This window comes from Sardina pilchardus, chromosome 8 (assembly GCF_963854185.1).
Source record: "Sardina pilchardus chromosome 8, fSarPil1.1, whole genome shotgun sequence".
Taxonomy (NCBI): domain Eukaryota; kingdom Metazoa; phylum Chordata; class Actinopteri; order Clupeiformes; family Clupeidae; genus Sardina; species Sardina pilchardus.
The window spans coordinates 26,379,190-26,398,558 of NC_085001.1; the positions used below are offsets into that span (position 1 = coordinate 26,379,190).

At 39.2% G+C, this 19,369-nt stretch overlaps 1 pseudogene; it reads right to left on the bottom strand.

Moving 5' to 3' along the window:
• Positions 1–17,886, bottom strand: part of LOC134089102 (histone acetyltransferase p300-like) — a 34,197-nt pseudogene extending 16,311 nt beyond the window's left edge.
• Positions 17,887–19,369: the final 1,483 nt, after the last annotated feature.

Below are 19,369 nucleotides of genomic sequence, written 5' to 3' on the forward strand. Positions count from 1 at the left end.
CAGGGTGCTCTACAGGTTAAATCAAGAAGCGATACATAAACAAGCGTTATGGGCAAAGGCAAAAACATTTTTATTTAATAATTTATACAAATAATTATTTACCATCTTCCATTCTAAACAAATGAATGATGCGCTCACCTTGAGTCACATGGTGTAAATTCTCCTCTGAAGTCTTCAGGTGGATCCATTGACTTCAGAGATACAACACTGGGTACAGGTGAGACTGACCTCTCCATCTTCACTCTGAAATGACATGCTCAAATTTTAAAATTGAAAAAAAAAAAAAAGATCCATGCATGCTGTCCTACTTCAGGGGAGTCTTGAGACAGAAAAAAAAAACACTTTAAAATGATTAATTCAATGACTTTAAAATGATTAATTAATTCAATTCACTTTAAAGAGGAATAATGCAGGAATGGCGATTTCATCTCTGGTTTCGATTTCGTTTTTCGTTTTCGCTCGTTTTATGCTTGCATATTTCTCTGCAGAGCTTCCCCGATAGCTTTAGCGTGTATATCTATACATATATAGGCTATATATAAATATATAAATTGCAAGCGTGGTTCTTCTTGTTCCTTTCGCGTCTCTGACTTCCAGATGTAAACAGCAGACGATCGTTTATCAGAAAGTTGCAAGGTTGTAATTAGCGGATAGGGACACTAGGGGCGGGAGGAAATGTGACTGTTTTCGATAAAACTGGTCAGTCAAGCAAAACAATGATTTCTAAGCGATTTTATGACTATGAAAAAGTTGCATAGGGTCTCTTTAAAATGCTTAATTCAACATAGTAAGAATAAGTGTGCAATAATGTAAGGGAAAGTATTCACTTGATTGTAAGGGGGTACATATTTACAGGGGAGGAGTTTTTAAGACAAGAAAAATGAATGAACTCACATTGATTCAGGTTTGGATTCTCGCTTAAAGTCTTCTGGTGGATCCATTGACTTCAGAGACACACGGCTTGGTGTAGGAGAGTTTGATTTCTCCAGCTTCACCCTGAAATCACAAAATGTTGGAAATCAGAATGTACTGACATTGTGACATTGATTGTGTGCGTCATATGGGAACAACAATTTTGGTGGATACTGGTCTGTGTCTGAACTTTAACAAACCAGTCACTGCAAATACTTATATCTGAGTAGTAAACCTACAGAATTTCCATGCAAACACATTGCACTCAAATTATCTGACATTGTTAAGAGTCATTAGTACTGGCATTCTAGAGACAAAAAAGTAATATATCCCTCATCATTACTATGGATTAATAATGGGATGTCACTTAAGTTTATATGCGAGTCAAGACAAGTGACCCAACACTTTTGACAATATAGTGTACAGTATGTTGCTCAAAACCTGTGAACATCATTCGGAATTGATGGGCCTTGTCAAACGGACAAGATGTCCATGCCATAGGAACTCATGCACTTTCACACCATCATAGATGTTGGCTTTTGAACTGAGCACTATAACAGGTTGGATAAGGTGGAGAGTTGGATAGTCCCTGGTCTCTTTAACCGAGAGGAGTCCATGATTTCCAAAAAGAATGATTGATTGGTCTAACCACAGGATTTACCTCAGTTAAAGGAACACTTCACCATTTTTTCATATTAAACTATGTTATTCCCTTCACTAAGACGAGTTGATACATACCTCTCACGTTTCAATGCGTGCACTCACTGGCTCTGGCGCGAGGCGCAACTTTGATAGCACTTAGCTAGCTCAATGCATTCATTAGGATCCAAACAGAGATTAAGTTAGAAGTGACAAAACACATGTGTGACGTCACACTACCAAGTAAGGTGCGACAAAATAAAACGTGGTCATGGTGCATTTCTAAGCAGGTAAGAGGGACAACTATATTGTGTGGCGGAATAACATTGGGAGCACTTAGACTCTGCGCAGTAATATCCTCACTCCAAAGTGAAACTGAAAGTGCAAGAATGAGGATATTACTGCGCCACACAATATAGTTATCCCTCTTACCTGCTTAGAAATGCACCACATTTTATTTTGTCTCACCATACTTGGTCGTGTGACTACTCCTGTAACTGTATTTTAATAGGGAAAACATGGAGGTGTTTGGTCGCTTCTAACTTCATCTCTGCTTTGGATCCTCATGAATGCATTGAGCTGGCCAAGTGCTATCAGAGTTGCGCCGCGCGCCAGAGCCAGTGAGTGCGCGCATTGAAACGTGAGAGGTATGTATCAACTCGTCTTAATTAAGCGAATAACATAGTTTAATATGAAAAAACGGTGAAGTGTTCCTTTAAATGAACTTGGGTCCAGATAAGATGGTGGCATTTCTGAGTCTTTGATTTGATTTGATTTGATTTTGCAAATGACAACTTTTCAGTTGTAATAACTTGAATTGTTGCACTTCTGTAAAAACCCCCAAACATGGCCATCTGGTCTTGAGATGGGCAGGTTTAGCATAAGGCCATGGTAAAAGTGGACTGCAGTGAAATATATTGGGTTAGCTACCGCTGGTCCAGAGTCCCTTGTTGGATCCTTTGATCTGCATCTGGAGACAATAGGTCAAACGGCTGCCAGTCAAGCTGGGTCATAGAGGACAGACAGAAACAGGTGAGAGACTTTAGTATGAGCATCATGTTAGTCTTGAGATGATGAAATGTTTAAATTCATCATGACATCATCATCAAAGTACTGCAAGCTGTAATGTAATATAGACCTAAATATAGATATACATATTTGATATAAATACAGATTGCCTCTGTATAAGATTTTTTTTTATCATACTGTAATGATTTCTATCAAAAATTACTTTTAACCACAGCCATGAAGACAACTTGTTAAATGCCTACTGTATCTTACCCATTCTAGGTCTTCATCCTCAATACATCTAAAGTCTTCAATTTTGATGTCATGCTGCTGACTGAGCTTGTGTTCTTGGATTTGGGGCTCCACCAGTGTGTGTTTCTGCAGTGCTGGAACTGTGTAGTGCTGCCTGATGTGAGACTCACAATAGGAGGCAGAGCAGGTCAGACAGGACTTCACAGCTCTGAGTTTCCTCCCAGTGCAGAAATCACAGGCCACATCTCCAGGACCTGTGTAACATTGATCAGGAGGAACAGGACTGAACTGCTGGATCTTGTGGACCACCACTGCTAAGGCTGAGTTTGCGTAAAGTGCAGGACAGGAGCTGTATGTGTGTGAGCACTGGGGACAGGCATAGTGTCCTGCATGGTTAGGCTGGGTCCAGTATGAGGTGATGCACTGCCTGCAGTAACTGTGTCCACAGGGGATGGAGACGGGGTCCTTCAGCACATCTGTACACACAGAGCATGTGAAGTGGTCCTTTGTCAGCAGACTGGCAGTCAGGTCACTGTAGAGACATACATAACATAAGCAAAGACATAATTTACTGAACAATGTTAAATCTGTACCGCATGAAGACCACTTTATCGATTAATTACAGTGCATGAAAATGCACTGTACTGTTCTTCCTAGGCTTCTTCTTCTTCTGATTATTACAGTGCATGAAAATGCACTGTACTGTTCTTCCTATTCTTAAACTTCATCTTCTTATTATTCTTCTTCTAACGCACGCAATTCAGCTTCAACCGCTTAACGTAGAAACTCCATTCAAATTTTGTCGCGTAGGTCTTACTTACGCGATGTGGGCAATGTATTTTTCTACCTTGTAACTTTTATACTTTTTAAACTATTAGTTAAAAACTATTACAATTTTCCCCATAGACTTAACATTGCTCATTATGACATCACGGCAGCAATTAGAATCTTACGCCAGGTGGCCAGTCCAGGTGCAGCAGCTCTCTCTCTCTCTCAGGCTCTTGAGACTACATTTTCTGTTCCCCTGTATCAACTGTATCAACATAAGTCTTCCTAATTCCATCCAACTTTCTATCCATTCATCTTCTTCAAACCATTCACTCATCCACCCATTCTAAACAGTCTGCCTATCAACATCAATTAGACGATCTACATTCAACTTTTAAACAATCTACTCTGTCTCAGGCTTACACTCTGGCTCTCTTAAAGGGATATTCCGCCATTTGTGGAAATACGCTCATTTTCCACCTTCCCTCGAGCAAAACAATCGATACTTACCTTGTTCCCGTTCATCCAGCCATTCTGTGAGTCTGGCGATACAACTTTTAGCTTCAGCCTAGCATAGATCATTGAATCGGATTAGACCATTAGCTTCTCGCCTGCTAGCTTCATGTTTAAAAGTGACTAAGATTTCTGGTAATTTTCCCATTTAAAACGTGTCTCCTCTCAAGTTAGAAAGTGCAATAAGACCAACTGAAAATGAAACCTGCTGTTTTTCTAGGCTGATTTGACATGGAACTACACTCTCATCTGGCGTAATAATCAAGGCAACTTGCAGCTACTGGCACTACTACTGCTTGTTGTCTATGGGGACTTTTTTCAGATGCTGCGTACGATATCACTGCGTCTGCAAGTTGCCTTGATTATTACGCCAGATGAGAGTGTAGTTCCATGTCAAATCAGCCTAGAAAAACGCCAGGTTTCATTTTCAGTTGGTCTTATTGCACTTTCTAACTTGAGAGGAGACACGTTTTAAATGGGAAAATTACCAGAAATCTTAGTCACTTTTTTACATGAAGCTAGCAGACGAGAAGCTAATGGTCTAATCCGATTCAATGATCTATGCTAGGCTGAAGCTAAAAGTTGTATCGCCAGACTCACAGAATGGCTGGATGAACGGGAACAAGGTAAATATCGATTGTTTTGCTCGAGGGGAGGTGGAAAATGAGCGTATTTTCAAAAATGGCGGAATATCCCTTTAAGACTAGCCAGTTAAATTGATTACACCTGTATCTGTATCCACTACTCTCAGTAGAGAGCTGTGTCTCTCCACTCTACAAGAATATAAGGCACATTCCATCCAACTTTCTATCCATTCATCTTCTTCAGACCATTCACTCATCCACTCATTAAACTGTCTATCAACATCTATTAAACAATCTGCCTATCAACATCCATTAAACTCTCTGTCTATCAACATTAATTAGACTATCTACATTCAACTTTTAAATGATTTACTCTGTCTCAGGCTTTAAGCAAACTGTGGTTCTCTTAAGACTAGCCAGTTAAATTGATTACACCTGTATCAACTACTCTCAGAGAGCTGTATCAGTGTCTCTCTTAACAAGAATATAAGGCACATTCCATCCAACCTTCTATCCATTCATCTTCTTCAGACCATTCACTCATCCACCCATTAAACTGTCAATCAATATCTATTAAACAATCTGCCTATCAACATCCATGAAACATTCTGTCTATCAACATTAATTAGACTATCTACAAACAACTTTTAAAGTATTTACTGTGGGTGCCTCTCAAGCAGCGTTTATATGTCCTCCCTCGCTCCTCGATCCTCAATGATCTACATAAAGAAAGATAGAAGAAGGGCTAGACTATCCCATTGTTGCCGCTCCATCATTCTTTATGTAGATCAGTGAGGATCGATGAGCGAGAGAGGACGCGTAAATGCTATATGAGAGGCACCTTCTGTCTCAGGCTTTAAGCATACAATCTCATTAAGACTACAGAATCAGATCCTGTTTCACTACTTCCTCTGTCAACAATTGTTTCAAAATAAAGGTCCTCACTGCAATAATACACTATTAAATCATTTAACCATTGTAACTACTCAACTACTTAACTGTTCAACCATTCCAACTGTCAGTTATCAACTATGCTTCCAGTCAACTACACGAAAACTCCATGTACCTAGCAACCAACATAGCAACCATTAAAATTAAGCATTTATGACCGTTTCCATAGCAACAACATGATTATACTGCAGTAACTTCTTGTTTCCTGATAGTGGCCACCATGGATACCCTAGCAACAAATGTTTCAAAATAAAAGTCCTCACTAGCAAGTTACCTAGTTAGCATGGTTAGCATTGTTAGCATTTTTAGCATAACTGCAAAAAAAACATCAACTAAGTTAGCTAATCAACCTGGTTAGCATTGTTAGCAATTTTAGCATTGTTAGCATAGTTAGCATTTTTAGCATTATTTCTAGAAATCATCAGTTAAGTTAGCTAATCAACCTGGTTAGCATTGTTAGTAAAGTTAGCATCGTTACCATAGATAGCATTGCTAGCATAGTTAGCATTTTTAGCATAACTGCTAGTAATCATTAGCTAAGTTAGCTAATCAGCCTGATTAGCACTGTTAGCATAGTTAACATTTTTACCATAACTGCAAGAAATCAGTAGTTAAGTTAACCAATCAACCTGGTTATCATTGTTACCATAGTTAACATTTTAACATGAATAGAAATCATTAGTTAAGTTAGAACTGGAATGTTTCAGCTTTAAACTGTCTACCTTCACACTATCAGCTTCCTTTAAACTCTGCAACCACCATGTTAACCCTAGCTACACCTTAGTAACCATATCTACATTATCTATCTATACATTTTTTTTGCATTTTCATGCACTGGTAATTCCTTGGAATTGCATTTCTAGTTCTTCTTCTAACGCACGCAAATCAGCTAGAACCGTTTAACGTAGAAACTTCATTCAAACTGCGTTACGTAGGTCTTACTTAGGACATGTGTGCTATGACTTTTCAACTTTGTAACTTTTATACTTTTTAAACTATTAGTTAAAAACTATTACAATTTCCCCCATAGACTTAACATTGCTCATTATGACATCACGGCAGCAATTAGAATCTTACTCCAGCTGGTCAGCCACCTGGGCACCAACTGTCAGTTTCTCTCAGGCAATCTCTCTGAAGACTACATATTCTGTTCCCCTGTATCCTCTGTGCACAACAGTATCAAAATAAGTCCTCCTAATTCCATCCAACTTTATATCCATTCATCTTCTTCAAACCATTCACTCATCCACCCATTCTAAACAGTCTGCCTATCAACATCAATTAGACGTTCTACATTCAACTTTTAAACAATCTACTCTGTCTCAGGCTGGCTCTCTTAAGACTAGCCAGTTAAATTGATTACACCTGTATCTGTATCCACTACTCTCAGTAGAGAGCTGTGTCTCTCCATTCTACAAGAATATAAGGCACATTCCATCCAACATTCTATCCATTCATCTTCTTCAGACCATTCACTCATCCACCCATTAAACTGTCTATCAACATCTATTAAACAATCTGTCTATCAACATCCATTAAACTCTCTGTCTATCAACATTAATTAGACTATCTACATTCAACTTTTTTAATTATTTACTCTGTCTCAGGCTTTAAGAGTACACTCTGGCTCTCTTAAGACTAGCCAGTTAAATTGATTACACCTGTGTCAACTACTCTCAGAGAGCTGTATCAGTGTCTCTCTTAACAAGAATATAAGGCACATTCCATCCAACCTTCTATCCATTCATCTTCTTCAGACCATTCACTCATCCACCATTAAACTGTCAATCAATATCTATTAAACAATCTGCCTATCAACATCCATTAAACATTCTGTCTATCAACATTAATTAGACTATCTACATACAACTTTTAAAGTATTTACTGTGGGTCCCTCTCAAGCAGCGTTTATATGTCCTCCCTCGCTCCTCGATCCTCAATGATCTACATAAAGAAGGATAGAAGAAGGGCTAGACTATCCCATTGTTGCCGCTCCATCATTCTTTATGTAGATCAGTGAGGAGCGAGAGAGGACGCGTAAACGTTATATGAGAGGCACCTTCTGTCTCAGGCTTTAAGCATACAATCTCTCTGTGAAGACTACAGATCCTGTTAACTGTTTCCTCTGTCCACAACTGTTTCAAAATAAAAGTCCTCACTGCAATAATACACTATTAAATCATTTGACCATTGAAACTACTCAACTATTAACTGTTCAACCATTCCAACTGTCAGTTATCATCAACTATGCCTCCAGTCAACTAAATGAAACCTCCATGTACCTAGCAACCAACATAGCAACCATTAAAATTAAGTGTTTATGACCGTTTCCATAGCAACCAACATGATTATACTGCAGTAACTTCTTCTTTCCTGATAGTGGGCACCATGGATACCCTAGCCACAAATGTTTCAAAATAAAAGTCCTCACTAGCAAGTTAGCTAGTTAGCATGGTTAGCATAGTTAGCATTGTTAGCAGGTCAGGTCAGGAGGGACAGGTCGTGAACAAAATTATTTTTCTATGCATTTATCACACTGGAAAATACGATTTCAATGTGGGAATGTTAGAAAGACGTGTGCCTTGTAGAATATGGGTTCGTTACTTGCATTGCTGAATGTAGGGCTAAGGGAATGGTCATAATCAGAGATAAGGTTTATTTCTCCCGTTTGCCTCCCGTTTGCCTCCTAAATGGGAGTGGCCCTACATCACAGGGACACCAGGATTGACCCTCATATATGACTCGTCTCGCTTTATAAACCGTCTCTGGTTCTTCTCTTCGTAAAAGAGCTGAGTGGAGTATCATTTAACTGTGTAAGGTCATGTAGTACACATGAGCAAGGGTCACAGGTCAAACTGCCATCAATACACCAATAGAATGGGTGCCTCTCGAACTCTCTCCTCGATCCTCCAGGCTCGTTCCCACTTATCTATAACTAACACGGGATAGACCATTATTCTTTAACTAGATCAGTGAGGACGAGGACTGAGGAAGGAAGGGAGGATGTATAAAAGACGAATGAGAGGCACCCAATGTGTCTCCATTCTATTATCTCTTATTTACATGCCAAAATCTGTCCAAAATGTTCTCTTAACTGACATCCAGTGGACTGGAGTGACATACAGTATGTGACCCTGCAAAGCGAATCCAGTCGTTTCGGTAACATTTACAAAATAAAGTCATTGTGCTCACGTGAACAGCCATAAACTAAGCTTTCCAACGATATGTATATCTAGGGTATACACAAACTATCGCTAAGCTAACCGCATCCAAAGTTGACATGGTTCTCCTGCTATGATATGCCAGAAGACGAGAAATCACCTTTTTAAGCAGCACGTGAACAACTGGAATGACTGCAAATGTGTTGAATCTTCGCCGGGTCTAACAGTCAAGACATATGTTTTTCAGTGAAATTAGTTCACGATATGAAACTGTAGACTGTGTACTGTTGAATTATGCGAAAATGTGAAATTCAACATTTTAACCCGGAAGTTTTTTTATTGTGGATTTCCTCAAAATAACGGTGTGCGCAAAGCAACTGATTTGAATGGTCACATATTTAGAGAATGAACAAAGAACACTGACAGACCATACAAATGTACACAGATCAAAATTTACTTTTGGAATGAATACAAATAATATGATTATATATAATATATAATGCATATAGTGTTGTGACTGAAAGTTCAACACATCTTCAGGATCAACCACACATCATTAAATAAATGGAAAGAACCCAAGAATCATTATACAAAACCCAATGGCAGATTTGCTTTTAGCTTTAGTTGGGACTATTTAGTGATAATAAAAAAAAAGGTCAACAAAAAGTATATTATACATCGACCAGGAATTAAAGAAGGAAATCTGGTTGGGAAATTGACAAAGAAAGAATGAGCGCAATACCCCATGAAAAGGAAGATAGTACAGTACAGATGTCCACAATCAGCTATGACAATCTTTTTACTGCGCTTCTCAGTCTTCATGCCAAGTTTTCATCTTTTACAAAGCAAATGCAACATGCTTGAAATCCAAGTGTTCTGCTTTCTTCACAGTGATGAAAAACTGAGAATTGTTGTCTCTCCCTCAATTTGCCATGGACAAAAAGCCTGGACCTCTGTGCATGACCTCAAACTTGCCTTCATAAATGGAGTTTCCTGATTGGTAATATTGCCACTCTAATTTGACCAAAAATAATATCACTCACACACATTAAGCAACACTAACTATCCTTTCTGTAAAGAATGTTTAGACTCATGTTGACAGTAAAGGACCTCCTCATCATCCACGCCAGTGAAAAGCTCAAGGACTTTCTCAGACAACTGGCCCAAACTGAATGCCATCATTGTCTTCAGTCTCATACATATCCTCATCATCTTGATCTACAGAGGTATCTGCTTTCTGGTTTGACTGAAGGGCAGAGAAAAGTTGCTCACCTGCTCCCCTTTGAGATGGATCTTTTTGGCCAAACTGGGAGCCTTCCTGAGATATTGCCAGGTCTGCAAAGCTAAATGAGTTGGGCTTGGAGGAAAATAGGGGATTTTCATCCACAAGTCCCATTGCCCTTCCTTCATAGCAAACCGAGCTTCTTATCCAGTGCCAAATGAAAAAGATGAAGCTTTCCTTGATGGGTTCTGAGTTTGACATGAAGCACAGCTACCTGAAGAGGCCGGATTTCTAACACAGCAAGTAGGACAGTCCCATTCCCCTTCCTTCTTAGCAAACTGAGCACCAAATCCAGTGCCAAATGAAAATGATGAAAGCTTTGTTGAGGTATCCACTGTAGTTTTGCTTGTTGTGTTAGGCCCAAACTCATTCCCAAGTGGAGCGAAATTAAATGAGACAGGTGACCCAAAGGAAAATGATACTTTTGATGAAGTGCTAGTGTCTTTTGCAGTGTCTCCAGCAGTGCCAAACGTAAGCCCTTTTGCTGGAGGAAATCCTGTTGGTTCTTCAGATGTCTCCTCCGTTTTTGTACCGTTAGGGTTAGGAGTCTGACAGGCTAAGAAATGATTAGCTGAAGATGCATTCCTGACACAGCACACATCACAGTCCCATTCACCATTTCTTTTAGCAAACTGGGCTTTGAGATCCAACCCTTTCTCTGGTGCCATTTCAGCTATGCTGCTTCCGTCCTAGACATCACAAAGATATAAAATTGTATCATTAAAACATACATTATCCATAAACCCATAGCCATAAACCATTGAAACATACCTTTGTTGGCATAACATTTGCAGGGGGACGTAGAAGAAACTGTATTTTATTAGCTGGAGACTGATGGACATTGGGAGCTGAGGTGGCTACTGCAAATTAAAATGCATTTAGATATCAAACATAGTTTACAATAGGTGGTCCAAAAATTTGAGTTGTTACCAAGTTACAAGTTATTTGTGACCCCGCAGGTATCCTGTTACAGTTAAAAATGACAGGCATAAAATGCACATTGATAACACTAACCTTGGGTCCCTTTAAATGATCATAATGTGCTGTTTCATTTCACTATGTTCACATTTAATGTTTGTTTTGTGAACAACCTCCTTGTTGGAACAGGTTTCAAATTAAAAAGTGGTTCCAAATGAAAAGCCTCCTGATTAGGTATAGCGTATAGGCCAAAAAAAGTAAGAACATGAGGAATGCATTAAAGGGTCACTGCACCCTAAAATAGTTTTTTTGAGCTGTTAATTGATTGAAAATAATCATAAGTGGTGAACTGTACTATTACCAGGGTTAATATTGACAAAAATCGTGTTTCTCGACAAAAGTAACATTTCGTCTGATTTTGTATTGGAGATATTGGTCTCTCGCGCATACTACCGTTTGAAAACATGCCATGGCATGTTGGTCCAAAATACTATTGGAATGCTGACGTTGTCCTGCACTTCTAGTCCGACACTACGTCACCGGGTCGTTACAAATTAGGACTGAAACGCCCCAACACCTGCTGCCCTGATTAGCCTACCTGTGATAAGCCATGTCTGCAGCACTCATTCCCAGATTGACACGAAATCACCATGGTTGATTGGTTGCAACAGTGCTGCACTCTCTCTCCAAATTTCAGAACGTCTCGCCCATTTTGAAAGCCGTTTTCAGAAATGTGAAGTGGGTGGAGTTATGGGGTGAAGTGACTCTTTAAAGTGTAACTTGGGCGAAAGTGACCAATTAGTCTTTTTCTGAAAGAAAATACATCAACTTAGCTGTGTTTTTCTGTGCTACATAACTAGCACTGACAAAAGCTCCAAAGAGTCCAAAATCGCAAACAGTGGATTAGCTAGGGGTGGCGAGCAACACTTTCAAAATAGCACTTTTTAACCACTAATGTTGTTCAAAACGGTGTAAAATCTTGTCAGTAGCTTGCGCTGGGTCCCAATACATAAAAAGAAACACCAACAATGTAGTTTGCAAACCCGGAATTTATATCGTAAGACTCTTAAGAGTCTTGCTAGTTCTGTACTTGATCTCCACAGCTTAGGTGATGTATTCTCATTCAGAAAAACACCTTAGGTCCATTTTTGCTGGAGTTACATATCAATATTAAAAAAAAAGACTGAAAATAGAATCGAATCGAGGATTTGGAGAATCGTGACACCCTTTTAATGAACACACTCTATGTTGAAATGAGACTCCACTATTGGTGTTCTCTTAAGTATGTGTGCATGTGTTTTGAAGAGACATGGTGATGATTTATTTTTTTTATATGCAACTTTTCAGGCTATATACATGTGTACTGTATGTGTCGTGTGTGTGTACTCACTGTAATTCACAATGTTCCGCATCTTCTCCCAAACTCTGAATTTAAGGTTGCCCAGGTGCTTTGCCACATTGATCAGAGCTCCTGAAACCGTCTCTGGATCCTGCAGTGTGCACTGGGCTCTGGAATAACATTCAGGAGTCAGTGCTGCTGTGGGTTTGGGTTCAGAACCACAGAGAAGAGATAAGAGAGAGACAGGAGGCAGATCACTCACCTTTCCACTGTGCTCTTATAGTTCTAGAAAAAAAGAACCAAAACATAAAATACGTAAATCCTTGCATTAGCACAATTCAATTGTGTATTTAAACTAAACCACTCAAAGCCATCATGAACAAACTATAAATGTCAGTTAATTATGCTCTTCATCCAGAATCAAATTTACTGATTATTATTATTAACATTTTTAGGTTTGTGATTCTATATTTCTTTTCTCAGGATTAAGGGATTCCATATTTGTCCTGCACCTGACAAATTAATTGCATTTATTCTGGTAATGTTTGAGCTACGTTTCACAGAGACAGAATGTTCATCTGTTACATAAAAATATTTTTTGAGGCACATCTGCAATTGGTCTTTTCCTAAAAAAAACTGAATGAACATCCTCCAAGAGTGGTGATTTCATCATTTTTTCCAAGAGTTATACCTTTAATAAATAATAAATAGGGTGCATTCAGACTCATTTTTAAATTAGCTGGTTTGAATTGCATTGAGCTCAATGAGAATTAAACCAGCTAATTAGCTAACAGCTAATAACTGACATAAAGCATGCCAAACTCTTAGTATGGTGAAGGGTATAGTGTTGATGTGGGGTTATTTGAATTCCTAAGGCCAAGGGGACTTTATCAGGGTGCATAGTGTCCTGGATCCATGAAATAACTGGCCTTTAAAAATAAAAATCCTCTATGGGAATTTAACATGGGCGTTCCAATACTTATGACCCCCTTTATTTATTTACAATACATTATTCATTCACAAAGAAAATTAATGTCCTTAAAGGTTGAATAGTTCCTCATTGTTTCATTTAAGGCATTAAGATACATTTCCAAAAGATGATTTTATATTTAACTTTAAGCATGTGTTCCAATACTTTTGGAGGGCACTGTATGCCACTTTGGACACTGACCTGTAAGAATGTGACGTCTGCACACTCCATCTGGTCCTCTATGGCTGTGATCGTGTTTGAAAGAGACGAAATCTCTCTGCTCATCTTCTCAATCTTCTCCTTCATCATCTCACTCTTCTGCTCCTCTTCCTCCCTCAGTGCAGCTATCCTGGCTGCCTCTTCATCTCGTAGAAACTGGTGAAGCTTCTCAAACTCCTCCTTGATCTGCTTCTCTGTGTGCTGGGTCTGAGTCTGGATAATAAAAAAAATAATGTTGTTTATTCGTTTAGAAAATAACTTTAGGCAGAGCGAATGAATCCAAGCAGTGGTAAGGCAGGAGAAGTCATAGAGAATAAGCACTGCAAAACACTACTTCAGCCAAACAGACAAACAGTAGCATCAACAGTGCAGAGCAAAGGTACAGTAGAGGTGTAATGGAACATGACAGAAGTTCATGAAGAAATCCCTGACAGGGAAACATGACGCCGCTGACAAGTGAAGCAAGCAGACCACTTGCAGAAATACATGAAAGACGTTAATCTGAAGCTTAAAAAACCTGTGGTCATCGACAGTCAATCATTTTTCTTTTGCAGTTCAAATAAAAAAATCGTAAAAAAGCTCTGAACACTGAGATGGCCCATTCAATGGAACTTCCTTCAGTGCTCTGAGGAGCCAAATAATAAAAGCACTACAAAAAGCAAAACTACAGTTTATCTGGGTAACATGTTGTGCTGTAAAAGCTTCCCTCTAGGGTTTCCATCCAGGAGTACTAAACTATTTTGTTCCAACTTTGAGCACTGAACTACCTTGTTCCACCCATGAATAGGAATTTAAGGATTATATAAGAACAGTAAGCAACAGTTAAAAGCCATTGCAAACACAGTAGTAAAAAACACATTCAGTTCCTAGAAGAATACTTTGAAATGACAGATTCACATCTCCACTGATGTTATGCAATAAACTGTATAGTTGCAGTAACCCAGGTGGACATGGTAGGTGTGTTTATGTCACATGTACAGCATCAATGTGTAAAAACTACAATAGTGAGATGACAGGTCCATCTGACATGATTCACATTCTCCACAGATTGTATGTAACATGTAACGGGACTCACCTTGATGTGTGTTGCTGTTTGATCACAGGTGACTTTAGCCTCCTCAAAGGTCTTCAGTTTCTCCTGTAAGGGCTTCAGTTTGATCTTGAGCTCCTCCTGGAATAAAAAAAAAACTGATATTACTGCAAACTGTGGCGTCTAGTCCTGTTCTAGTGCAATTAATTTACTACAAGTGGATACAGTGATGTTGTGTTGTAATCATAATCATGAAAAAAAACCATCTTACCTTACGGTCAAGGGCTGCTTCATCAACAGGGTGAAATTTGTGGCCAGTGTGCTTTTTGGAGTCTCTGCACACAACACACAAAGGCTGTTTATCATCCAGACAGAAAAGCTTGAGTTTCTCACCGTGCAGACTGCAGAGCACCTCAGACCCTGCTGAAGCTCTCCGACTTCTCTGCTGTAAGAATATCTCACACAGATTCCTTAAGTGAAGATTAGAAGGAGGATGATCACTTGATGATCTCCTGCAGACTGGACATTCTCTGGACCCTTTGCTCTCCCAGAACTGCTGCAGACAGGCTTTACAGATGCTGTGACTACAGGAGAGGACAACAGGGTTCTTGAAGACGTCACAGCACACAGGACAGGTGAAGTCCTCTTCGGAAAAAGATTCAGATGCCATAGCTACCTGTATAACAGAGATGTCAAACTCTCAAATTCTCATGTTGAACTTGTAAAAACTACAATTAAATCGGAGATTTCTCAACAACGATCTGGTGAAAGAGACAAATGTGGCCGTGTAGCCCCATAGACCCACTATGGCTATGAAATAAGTGTGCATGAGCAGTGATGGACACTCTGTTAGATACCCCCTGGCCTGATTGGTGCATCTGAAATGGGAGCGTTGGATCTGGATGTCTTGCAAATTGCGCTACACTCTCGGTGAGACGGGGTTTTTTTTAAACGACCTGCTTCATGTAGCCTACTTGTAATCGAACATAGAGAGTCAGTGTCAAGTCTGGTTATCACCATACGAATCTCAATCTTTTAAGATTGAGCATTAGTCTGGGGAGTCTGCGCTTTATTTACTGCACAAGAGGCGTGAACAATTGACATAGTTCAGATGACTGTTTTTAGGTAGTCCTTCAACCAATCAGACCAACGATCAAGGTGCGCCTTTTGGATAAGATAGTTTGCGATTGGACCCAAGGTTGTGGACAGGAAGCAGAGCCAGGAGACGTGCAGGTTTGAGCTGCCGGGCGGAATCCAAATCGCCGGTGGCGGCCAGGCAGGGTTCAGAAAATATGACAAAGTTACTTGAATAAGACTGAACAACGGCGTCTTTAATTTGGAGTGAACTGGCTCTCCGTAAACGGGCTATGATGTGGATTTTAAATTAGGCTATCGCACATGTGTTAACTCTTGCGGGAATGAAGAAATTGGAAATGTTTTGCTCTACATGTTTTGTCCTCTGCCTTCGAGTGGATACTGGTCTTCGGTAGGCCTAAGAATTGAATATTAGTCTGCACTTTAATTCTGCACAAGAGGCATGATCAATGGGCATAGTTCAATACGCCTGGATAGTCATTCAACCAATCAGACCAATGATCCGGGTGCGCCTGGTGGAAAAGCCAGTTTGTGATGAGACCCGGCAAACGTGGACAGGAAGCAGGAGAGATAGATGCGCAGGTTTCCAGCCTGAGCTGCAGAGTGAAATCCAAATCACCAGCCTAGGGTTTACCCTAGTTGTTGACCTTTTTGTTATTCTAACTTTTTCCTTAAAGCAGGGTTCACAACTTTTTTCACCTGTTTACTGTTAATTTCAACTGTAAAGTATTGTAATATATTGGAAGATAGATAGATAGATAGATACTTTATTGATCCCCAAGGGAAAATTCAAGAAAGTAAGTAACTGCTTAGACAACATGTCTACTAAATACAGTAACTATAAACATAACCACAATCATAATTTATCAATGAACAACAGTGGTGCATCTCAGTGAATCAGCAAATTGAACTCACCTTGAGTCAAGTATTAAGGTTTGTTTAAGGTGATCAGGTATATCCTTTGACGTACAGCTCGGTGCTGGTGAGTCTGACTTCTCCTGCTTTAGGCTGAAATCACAACTTAATTGTTCATATGGACTTGTGTAATGACATCACTTTTGGAAAAATAAAAACTGAAAACAACTGAAAAAGTGTCCATGTTTACAAATGATATTATTGGGTAATATTTGAAGGATGTTTCAGGTGACTCTTGGATCATATTCATGGTAATTCATGTCCCATTCATATATAATAATCACGTAGCAACATTTTATTTTGAACAATGAAGCCAACCCGGTTAGTCTATGATATAATGCAGAAAAAAAAGAAAACAAAATCAATGCAATCTGAAAAAATTGCTCAGCTGACCTTGACTAAAAGTATGTTTTAGGCTATTTAATACTCACACATTTGGACAGTTGGGTGTCGGTGAGTCTGGTCTTTCCTGCTTCAGTCTAAAAAAAACAAAAAAAACATGGGAAACTATGATCATCAAAGCTTGTTGCACATTTGTATTTGTATTTGTACAAAAACACGTGTGAAATCAAAAATATTAGGCAGCATTTCCCAAGACAGAATGTGACAGGATCATAGGCTACGTCCTTTAAAATGTGACTAAGCCGAGAACCATGAATTCAATTATATTGTGTTAAAGTGCAAAGAATGTAAGTTGCCTACCTTTTCTTTGACGTGAATGGTTCGAGTGATATCGCCCTCTTCAACATGGTTGCGGAAATTTCACATAGTGTAGCCTAGGCCTGAATTAATCTGAACACAACAGCTGGGTTAGGGGGCTAATACATAATATCGGCTGATATCATTCAAATCATGTGCAGGATATACTCTAGCCTAGGCCACTGATTTTATTAATTCACCTGTATGGGTCAAAATTCAATAAACTGTCATAGCCTATATTATTTCCGCAAACAACGTCACGAATTCCCTTCATCCGTGTAGGTCCTACACGTGAAATAGGCTTCAACGGTCAAATAATTAAGGGCTTAGTTCTAGGCCTACTTTCTTTTTTAATAATCGTAAAGAATCTGTTAAGCTAGTCCTGTAGCTATGTTGTATTTGGTTTTATTCTGATGTGAACATCAAAGTGACGGAGCCACAATGCAAACCGAATGAATGCATCAGACAAATCATCACCCCTGCACCCACTTTCTAAAAACAAATAAATCAACGTTTGATTGCATACAAGGCCAACTACATTTAGATCTACAATTCTTACCTGTTAAGCTACTTCGTTTAAGTTTAGTTTTGGCTACTTCTTCCTGATATGTCAAACAAAATGGAGTGCCCGTCCGTCTGTCCATAAAAAGAGTTTCGGTTTCACCTTTACCCGAAGCTTTTTAGGTTAACTGGCCTTTAAATTGTAGGCTTTTGGTAGAAAATTAGCCAAGAAATGCGCTAATACAGACATTAAGAAAAAAAAGCAAAGAATTTTTAAGTTGGAATGCAAATAAATAAATAAATGCAACTTGAAATAGGCTACTAAAACCAATTTTGGACAAATGTATAAACAAACATGTGACCGACTGCCCCTTTAACAGTGTGACCAAGGCGACCTCCGCCTCTGCCCCGTGCGCGCTCGCTCGCTCATTTCGATTTCACTAAACCTTAAAGGATAGCTCTACCTGAAGCATTTGGTTACAGTGGTGTTAAAATGTGTTAAAATGTTACCAGTTCTGCCCTAGGTGGGTAATTCACTCATAGATTATATGTAGGCTAGCTATAGCATAGCGAATGCACCCACACTGTCCAGTTCTACAGTCGTATGCATTCACCAGCAGAGGGCATCCAAAACATGTAGGGTGGGTCAACCATCAGGATGAACCACAGGGTCAGGTCAACCATCTATGCCACATTTGTGTAATAGTGTCTAAAACCTCTCTGGCCAAGGACCCGGCCAAGAAATACACTGGAATTGTTAGTGCAGGATAACAACTCTGTGTGATGGCATTCAATATTAGGCCTACTGGGTTTTTTTTCTTTCTTTTTTATTAGTTGAGGTGTGTGTGTGTGTGTGTGTGTGTGTGTGTGTGTGTGTGTAGCCTGATGATGAGAAGAAAGATGGTCTTGCTTTATTGAACATCTTTTATGGATCAGAAGTTTGTTTTTGAAACATTTTCTTTCAGTCTTCTTACACTCTCTTTAGGATTTAAACCGCTGGATTTTGTTTGCATTGTGCTGTCTATTTGTCAGTGACGCTTGAATTTTAATGGAGCAATGTAACTCAAATATTTGCCATCTTTGAATTAAAATCATCCAGTAAGTCATACAAGTATACCGAGTCTGACAGTTGAGGTCTGTGAAAGTGCTTGCTCAAAGAGCATTACACAGCATTCTCCAGCAGAGGGCATCCAAATAGTGGCTATTCAATTCTCTCTCCCTTCAGCCTACAGTGACTGGATCTGCTCCCTGCTCTCTTAATTGAATGTTCAAGATGTATATCCACAACCACAACCGCCCATTGCTGCAGTATTTTGATGAGCGTCAGTGGTGTTGACCAGCAGCCATAAACGCAAATTCAAATTCAAGACTCTTTTCTGCGGTGGTTCCGTGTTAGTGGAATGAGTTGCTCATTGCTCTCCGTTCCTGTGATAGTTTTGGATATTTCAAGAGGTGTCTAAAGGCATATCTGTTCAACGTGCACTTAGTTTGTTAAGCTTTTCTTCTGCATTATGGTTTGTATATTATAGTATTTAGTTATTATCATGAAGTTGTTGAATTGGCATTGTTGTTTATTATTCAAGTTCAAGTTTTTTATTGTCATATATACTTTG